The sequence below is a fragment of the Aegilops tauschii genome, chromosome 5, assembly GCF_002575655.3.
Source record: "Aegilops tauschii subsp. strangulata cultivar AL8/78 chromosome 5, Aet v6.0, whole genome shotgun sequence".
NCBI lineage: Eukaryota > Viridiplantae > Streptophyta > Magnoliopsida > Poales > Poaceae > Aegilops > Aegilops tauschii.
Genome location: NC_053039.3, coordinates 292,100,126 through 292,109,542, shown reverse-complemented (window position 1 = coordinate 292,109,542; position 9,417 = coordinate 292,100,126). Strand labels below are relative to the sequence as shown.

The window sequence follows — 9,417 nt, the reverse complement described above, 5'->3', positions numbered from 1 at the left end:
AAAACTGGGCTGTGGCCGTGGACCCAGCTGTCAGCCTCTCCACGTACAGTACTCTTCCGATGGAAGTCGTTCCTGGATCCCTGTTGTTCAATCCTTTGATAACCAAGGTCATTCTTTGCTAAAGAGAAATGATCACTATGATTCAGACTCAATAGAATTGGATCCATTCCAAATAGCGAGAATTAGGATTCTTGATCCCTCTCAATCTCTCTTTCAATTCGAGGATCCAGAGAGGTGTTTTCATAGTCATCTCCGAATATTTGCCATCTCGGAATATTTTTGATTTCATTTTTCTATGATATGTCTTTCTATATGAAAATTGGTTATTTACGATGTACGATGATCCCGACCACGTTGACCACGCCGCGCGGAGAGCACCACGGCGGTGGACGACGGCGAGGCCTAGGAAGGGGACGACGCGGAGCCGGGGAAGACGTGGCAGTGGAAGCCCGCGCGGAGAGGAGTACGAGGGTTCACTGGTTCGACTGTGGTGTGAGGCTGCCGTCGCCGCAGGGCCTGGCCAACGGTGGGAATAGTAGGGGGCGGTGAGGCCACTGCGGCAGCACAGCCAGCCACGGGAGGCAGGAGCATGCGGCATGACCGACGATGCTTTGGGCGGCTGGAGCAAGAAGACCAGAGGTTGAAGAAGCACTACGGCCGTTGGATGAACATCGTACGGTCACTGGAGCTAGAATCGTTCATATTGACTAAGTTGACAAAGCCCTTCGTCCCCGTCAACTTAGTAGGCCCACAAGTCAGCTTCCCACCAAGGTGGGTCCCAACTAGCCGGGGGAGTATTCATTTTTTGTGCGTAATAAGGAGGCACTTCCGGTGGGTCCGAGCTGACAGCGGGGGGAACATTTTTTTGCGAAATACGGTGGCCCGTCCGGTGGGTCCCAGCAGTCAGGGGGAAATGATTTTTTCGCAAAATACTGGTGGCCCGTCTGGTGGGTCCCCGCTGTCAGGTAGAGGAATAATTATTTTGCGCGTAATAAGGAGGCACTTCTTGCGGCCGCCGTGGACTCAGCTGTCAGCCTCTCCACGTACAGTAGTCTTCCGATGGAAGTCGGTCGTTGACCACGCCACGCCGAGAGCACCAGGGCGGTGGACGACGGTGAGGCCTAGGAAGGGGACGATGTAGAGCAGGGGAAGACGCAGCAGTGGAAGCCCGCACGGAGAGGAGTACGAGGGCTCACTGGTTCGGCTGCGGTGTGAGGCTGCCGTCGCCGCAGATTAACAGGGGGTGTGGGTGAGTGGAGGGATGGCCTGGCCAGCGGTGGGAGTAGTATGGGGGCGGTGAGGCCTCCGCAGCAGCACAGCCGGCCACGGGAGGCAGGAGCAGGCAGCACGACCGGCGCTGCTTTGGGTGGCTGGACCAAGAAGACCAGAGGTTGAAGAAGCACTACGGTCGTTGGATGGACATCGTACGGTCACTGAAGCTAGAATCGTTTATATTGACTAAGTTGACAAAGCCCTTGGTACGCTCCAACTTAGTAGGCCCACAGGTCAGCCTTCGAAACGGTGCGCCCCAGTTGTCAGGGGGAGGAATCATTTTTGGGCGGCCGAAGCTAAGAATATGCGAGATTGAAGAAGAAGCACGACATCCGTTGGATAGACATCCAACGGCCACTGCTGCTAGAACCGTGTGTTGACTATAATAAGTTGACAAAGCCTTGCATACGCGTCAACTTATTTTTTTAGGGGGCGCGTCACTTAGTAGGCCCACAAGTGTGTGGCAGAGAACATATAGCCCATTTGGGTTTTGTAAGAATGTACAACCCATTTTTGAATTCTAATGGAATTTACAACAGCCCATTTACAGTTTGTTAAAAGTACAGCTCATTTTCTAGCTAGGACAACGATTAATAATTTCAACCAACCATTGAAGATAGAATTCAATAAAATTTCCCACATTTTGATGGCATCCGAAATATTTTTATCCCGAAATTTCTAGTCAGATTAAATATAAATTTGTACTACGTAAAAATCCAATGAAATATTGCGCGCCCAACAATGAAAATTTAAGATTTTCAAAATCTATAAATAATATTTTATAAACTAATTTCGTGTTTGGTGCATTTTTTATAGTTACTGCCCAGTTTTTATAATTACATCCCATTTATTATTTTTAAAGCCCATTTTCCTGTTAAGCCTAATGCATCCCTCCTAGGAAAGATTTGCAGCCCAGCGGGGCGGAGAATAACAAGTTGACCTTGCCTGGGTATTCCTCAAAAAGACGTACAGCTGGGCTAGCCATTTTCATCTTGAAAAAATTAGTATCTGGGCTGAATATCTGGCCTGGGCTAGACGGGCCATAGCCCGCCCAGTTAATACCCTGCTCTCCTCTGAACAACAACGAAATCATCGCCAAGAAAAACTCTGCAGTGCTCACGCCTCAAAAACACAAATACTGCTCGAGCTGCTTGGTCCCAGCTGTCGGCCGCACATTGTGCAATTCTCTCGTTTATATTGATTGCATAGGTTGACAATGGTGTGGGACCGTGATGTCAGGAAACCAGGAGAAAGCAAAAAAAATATAGTTGTACATAATAAGGAGGCACTTGCGTACGTACGGCTATGGCCCTAGTGGGTCCCTAGTGTCATCCAGTCAAAATAAAGTCATCTCCTGAATCCTCATGTTCGTTGACGATGTTAACAATGCTCGGCGCCACGGCGAGGGCAACAACTCGAAGGACAACGGAGAGGGCCTCGCGGGCCCTACGGATGGTCTGATACAGCGCCCGCTGCTCATTCAGGAAGCCAGGATCATCGGACACCTATGAGCATCTTCGAGAAACTGAGACGGCATGAAACGGTAAGGCCGCGCTTGGGAGCTCTGGTTTATTTCAAACCTGTATTAACATACAAGTGTAATTTACTCGTCATCGGAAACAACCCGTAAAATACAGGCGTAATGAAACCGAGGGCCCGAGGTCTGTAAGTAAAACCGGCGGGTTACACGTGTAATTTGAGAGACCAATGTATATTTTACGAGCACTGCTATATGGACGGCATTACCAGACGATACATGCACGACGTGCGTATCATGCCATCCTTGGGCAAGGCTGAAACAACAGCTAACGGCTGGATTAGCAATTGTCCGAGTGTCGTTCAGCGTTTTTATCGTGTGTGAAGTACTTCCGATCTTTTACTAGTCGAAATCGACCAACCAAGCGCCTTCGCCCGAGACCATCTGCTTTAATTTACAAGCATCAGTTTTACAAGCGGGTTTGGTTGGAAAACGACGATCCAATCACGGCCTAATATCATGAGTTGGTCGGAAGATCATATGGTTTCACGTCTAACCTACCCGACTTGTCGTATAGGCTATGAATGAAACATCAGACGATGAACTTCTTAAGCACAGAAACAACAGAAGAGGATGATCTTCTTAACAAGCAAATCACTGGCATTAGATCGACATGCAAAACAATACGAAGCATTATTCTTAGGAGGCACGGTGAACAGCTCGTGATGCTGCATGCCACAACATTCCAAGCTCAACTTTGCAATCAAACACAAGGCCTGGCATTACATAGACAATATTCAGAACAAACACTTAACACAAGAATATCTCAGCAGAGTAACTATTTACTTCTAAACTGAACACAGGAATAGGAAAAAACACTCGACGCTGCTCACAGCAAGGGCGTCCCACTCAAAAATATCAGATGCGTGTCTTCTGGCTAACATCAATGAGCAAATTTTGACAAGGTTTTCCAATTCCAATATATTAAACTAACGTCTTCTTGCTAACATCAATGATTAAACTTTGACAAGCTTTTCCCATTCAAAATATGTAATGCCTATGATCGTGGAGTCCTGTCGTCGCTTCTTGTACTTGTTTCACTTTTTGCCCGGGGCACTCCACGTGTTGTTAAATTGCCAATGGTCTCTGCAAACTAGTCATGTCACCGGTGTCTAATAATACTCTGTAAAGCTTCTCGGTCATTCCTTCTGTAATGTAGCGCAAACATTGACTGCTTCTTTCTGCAAAGTGGAACGACCAACTGGACCCAGTAATGCAGCAGTTTGCCTTGGACACATTGGCTCCTTTTGTGCAGTTCAACTAAAATCGAAGTTGGAATAAAACCGAGCTTTAATTTTGATATCCCTGTAAGCAACAATAGGTATAAGGGAAACAATTACTGAGAAATAACGGTTGATGACTTGTACACCCAGAAGAAAAGCATCTGCTGATCTACTTTATCTTAATGGGAAACAAAGCAGGAGAGTAGCAATTCTCCATGAGTGTGATTCATTCATATTGACTGAGACATTATCTTAACAATGCCTTGTTTCAACATGTATAAAGAACGACAAAGCAGAAAAGTACCATTCCTAAAACAATGCAACTGATTCATTTTAAAAGAGACATTATCTTAACAATACCTTGGTTAAACATGTAGAAAGAACTACAAAGCAGGATAGTACCATTCCTAACTAGTGTTGCAGTTTTGAACTAAGATTCAGTAGTTAATTAATTCTGAGAGTGGCATTGCTTAATTTTACCAGCGGCATTAGATTAACGAAAAGCATAAACAGTTCCAGGGGAGAGTGGGCGCAACAACAGTATGTGCTTCCATCTACTTATAAAGGGGGTGATGCAGAGTTTGTTGTAACAAAGCAACAAGCATCATGTCTGGGTTGGTCCCATTTTTGTTCACTACTTAATGGGAAAAGACAGCAATACAATAGCTTCAATTCAACATTTATTTAAAACAGTACCAATACAAGTAGCACAACATCTCAAAGCACACTGCACAATCATGTGGATGAAGGCCTGTACTGACCTTTCATGAGACCGACAAAGGTAAAATATGAATCTCGATCTCCTTTTGTGCAGTTCCACCAAAATTAAGCAAAGTCACCGGTGTGACATTCAAGTTGAACTGCACAAAATACTCTTAAAACATAAGTGTTTCGAGTAGCGAAGCAAAATGTCACAATAGCAACAAGTTGAATCGATAGCCCTGTTTTAACATAGGCAAAAAAGGAAACAATTACTTGCCGATAAAGGAGGATGAAACAAACGGTGACAGAAAGAAGCATCTAACTTATCTTGGATGGAAAACAAAGTAGGACAGTAGCATTTCTAAAACGGTTGCATTGATTCATATTAACAGAGACATTCTCTTGAAACAACATTCGTTAAAAAATGTAATTTACTTTTAACAGTGGCATTGCTTCAATTTTCCGGCGGCATTCTTAGATTAACAACAGCAAAATAGTTGTATGGGACATGCCAGCACCATGTGCGTCCACACGTATAAATGGGTGATGCAGAGTATGTAGCCAAGCAGCATATATGCGCTGGTCCCATATTTGTTCTCTTTGAACCTTCTTCCTATGTGAGGGCAGCAAATCTAGTCCTGCACAAACTACCCGACCCCCCAGTTTCTTTCTCTTTTCAACAAAGAGATCGGTTCCTCACTACAAGAAACTTGTTAATACATGACAGTCCTTGTCCGTCACAAATCAGCCAAAATCCGTCATGCGTCCAAATCCTTGACGGATTTGAAATCCGTCATGTATATCGCGTCATAATTTGACATTGTACCTTCCATGACGGATCTTGGCCGTCATGGATCTGCCCCAGGCCCGCCAAGCCCAAACTAGGCCGTGACGGAACAAACTGTCACCGATTTGCATGACGTGGATGCAACATGGACCTGACAAGGCGTCTACGTGGATCTGATGTGGATACGAACATGGCCCATGTTGTAACCAGCCCAATTAAGGATTTGGCCCAATAATTTTGGTGTACAGTCCAACCGATTAGCTGTTTATCTTTGTCATGTCCTGTTTTTTTAGTCCAACCCATTAGGCCTTTTTTGTACAGCCTGTTTTCTCAATACAAGACAATTTACAATAGGACAACCAAATTATATATTCCTTAAAAAAATAGCAATTGTTTACATGAAAATACCGATTTCCAACCATCTAATCTGATTTGAAAAAGCAAAGCTTAATATCAAAACATCACGAGCATATCTAGAAAGCCCTATAAGTATTTTTTTAAGAGTGAGTTACATGACTTGAAAGAAAATGCACTACTAGCTGATTTTTATCTCCAACACCAACGATTGTAGGCAGCTATCCGGACCCAAGAAATCCTGCTAAAAATCTTCAATCTCTAGTAACACGGATTAACTGCCAAACCTGTGTAGAATCAGAACACAATCAAAATTATAATAAGTTATAAAAGTAAGCTCCCAAATGAATCCAAAGAGTAATAATATTAGTTGATTTTCCAATCAATCATCCGTGGACACACCACTACTATTCTAAGGTACCACGTAAATGTGGGTAACACACGTGAAAACAAGCAAAATTAGTCCAAAGAAAAGTGTGTCGAATGAAAGTATAATCAAGTTAGCTTACAAGTGATGAGTAACAAACACACATCACAGAACTAAAAGTGTATTAGTAGCAGCAGTTGGTTCAGCCATTGGTTCTGGACCAAACAAACAGTAAGTGCATGGGGCTAACCAGGCTAAAAGCTCTTTATTTTATGGCCTAGCAAACAAACATGAGATTTCTCAAAGAAGAAAGCAAACAAACATGATACAGACAAGTACTTGGTTTTTTTTGTTGTGAGAGAAAGTTGTGCGCCTGTACAGGTATTTAGTTTATCTGGATCAAACATTTCTGCACTCTAAAAAGAAATGTGAACAAAAGTGAGAGAGACAGGCAGTTAGTTTTTTTGTGAGAGGAAGCTGTGCGTGCCTGTACAAGTACTTGGTTTTGGTTTTTCTGGATCAAAGTTTCTGTACAAGCGACCAACTGAAAATTATGTAAAGAAAATTCAGCCAGCATAGACACTGTACCACACCATTCCTTAACAAACAAGAATGTCAGTAAAGAAGTGACAGACTAACTTCAAGATAATTAACACAAACTAGGCATAAGCATAGGATAAGTTCAAATCAAAATATGTTATGTTGTGGACTATATTAACTCAATGTTTAAATCAATATCGGCACCAGAGGATTTTTCATCTAACTTGATGCTTATGCTGCAAGTTCATCTCAAAGTGCCAACATATACAGTACTAAACAATACTTGCTTGCCAAGTGAACTTCGAATGGCATGCAAAATATTAACAAAGAATATGATACAGCTTCACTAAGAGATCTCCCACACTAATAGTTTATTTGTGGAGTACTAAGCGGTATACTTGTTATTACATGAAAAATTCAAAATCTGTAGAAGCAGAATCATAACCCATGAACAACAAGAGATAGCAACTCTAGTAGAGTATCAATAAAATGCATAATATCAGGGACATTGTACAATGCAGATTTCATGCACACAAAAATATCTGTACAGTTATAATTGTACTGGAACCACACAACAGTCCACACCTTGAACAACTGAAAGTCTACAGCCTGAATAATTCACATCAAGAATGGAAGGGTATCAAGCTCACCCTGTTCTGCTCGAGGACCGTGGCGTCGGCGTCGATCAGGTGGGAGATGCACTGACTATAATGTGCAAAGCAAAGATATTAGTGTGACAATTGGATATGCGGTCTCATTTCATTATTACTGCAATGCAAATGTTGTCTCAACTGAACCAAATTCTTAAAGAACTATGCCTTCCCAAAAGTCTAAATTTACTAACTGAATTCTTAAAGAATTGATTCAATTGCATACTAACTGAACTAAGAAGGAACAATTTACAATGGGTAGCTGCACATTACTTTCCCTTTCCTCATGATGTACCTGAGGTTTCTCATGCATAAAGTAACAAGTATCTATTTACTACTTGGAATGAATGAACTAGCATTAGAAACCTGAAGTTGTGCAACACCGACCATCCTTTGGATATTGTAAAAAGAACATATTTTCCATCTTTGCATTGGTAAGACTAAAACAAATATATTAGACACCATATTACTCGTCCTTGAAATGTGCCAACTAAAATGAAATACCTAGGCATCACCTGCCCTGGATGTCATGTGCTCAATCATGCAAAGTACAAACTTACAGAATTCATGTGATATCTATCTGGTTAACCTTAGCTATGCTATCAGGAATCAAAAGTGATCAGTCACAAGCGAATGTTGCAAATAAATTTTGAGAATACAAATTCTAACAGTACACATGATTGTTATCAGTTCCACCAATACTCATGAACAACACACGAAATAAGATAAGCAGGAGATGTTGTAGCGGAGAGAGCAGAGGTACAAGTGCTCACTGAAGAAGATCGTAGGCGATGCAGCGGCCGCAGTTCAGGTTGGCTACCACCGTCGCGCGGCAGAGGAGGCCATCACATGATGCACGGGATGCACGGCTGCGCCGAAGACGCGACAAAGGAGGTCGGGGTCAACGCCATACAGACCAACACACACGAACGCACCTAGCTAGGGGGCACCACCCAGGGGTGGAGAGGGCGCGGTGTCCGACGGGGAGGAGCCGCCGGAGACGAGCCGGTGATGGACGTGACGCCGCAGCCGAAACCCTAGCCATAGGCGAGGTGTCGTGGGCGAGCGCCGGAGACCAGAAGTGGCGGATCCAGCCGGACCAGAGGACGAAGGGGTCGGAGACTAGCTCGTCGGTGTGCTGCGAGCTGGTGGACATCGCCGGAATCGATGGTGTTGGTCGCGGCGTGAGGGTCGCATGAGACAGAGAGTTGGGTCGCGAGAGGAGTGGATGGGTGGGGGATGCAGTGGATCTGACAGCTGCCGGAGCTGTGATGTGAGAGAAGGGGAGGGGGAGGGCCGGCGGTGAGCTGTCGGAGGAGCCATGGGAAGGGGTGGTGGGTGGCGGCGGTGGGGAATCGGGAGGGGGCTGTGTGGATGAGGGAAAGAGGAGGGACCGAGGGGGAGGGCGTTAGGGTTAGCACTTTATATGGTGGTCGGTTAGGCGGGCTTCAGCGGGCTTGCGGGGCTGCACCAGGCTGTCCATGATAGTTTTTGAAATTGTCATGGCGAATCCGTCATGGATTAACATGTTTTTTGTAGTGCCTTACAGATGTGTGTACTGGGTTACCCCTTTTTCCCTTTTCGACCTACAAAGCGGCTGGATAGCCAGTCTATACTACTTTCCGCCCCTCCTTTCCTCATTGAACCACGTCCTAGATTCTTGCTCCAGCCCACCGCACCCTTCTTTCCTCTTTGAACCAAGACCTAGATTCGACTACAGATCAAAAAAGATCCACATGCAGCTAGAGCAACGACGGTTTCAAAGAAACTTATACCTTAGGGTCGTCGAGATGTGGCAAGGCGTGCGGCGGGAGGCCGGATCTGCCCACACTACGTACGGCAGTGAGGAAGAAGGGGTCGGTAGCCCTCCCGCACAGGCCCTGGGTGAAAGAGAACAGCGCAGCCGGCAGTGGATTACCTCCCTCGCCGAAGGCGATAGAGTGAACGCTGCACCTCCTCCCCTTCCCGGTGCGACGGGATACGGA

At 44.9% G+C, this 9,417-nt stretch overlaps 1 long non-coding RNA gene across 1 annotated transcript; it reads right to left on the bottom strand.

Annotated features, from left to right (window-relative positions):
* Nucleotides 1–5,865: 5,865 nt before the first annotated feature.
* On the bottom strand, nucleotides 5,866–8,821 carry LOC109776644 (uncharacterized). The gene is made up of 3 exons (XR_002236125.4): nucleotides 8,206–8,821; nucleotides 7,433–7,487; nucleotides 5,866–6,162 (listed from the first exon to the last, which is right to left on the bottom strand). It is a non-coding gene; the product is annotated as an uncharacterized lncRNA (long non-coding RNA).
* Nucleotides 8,822–9,417: the final 596 nt, after the last annotated feature.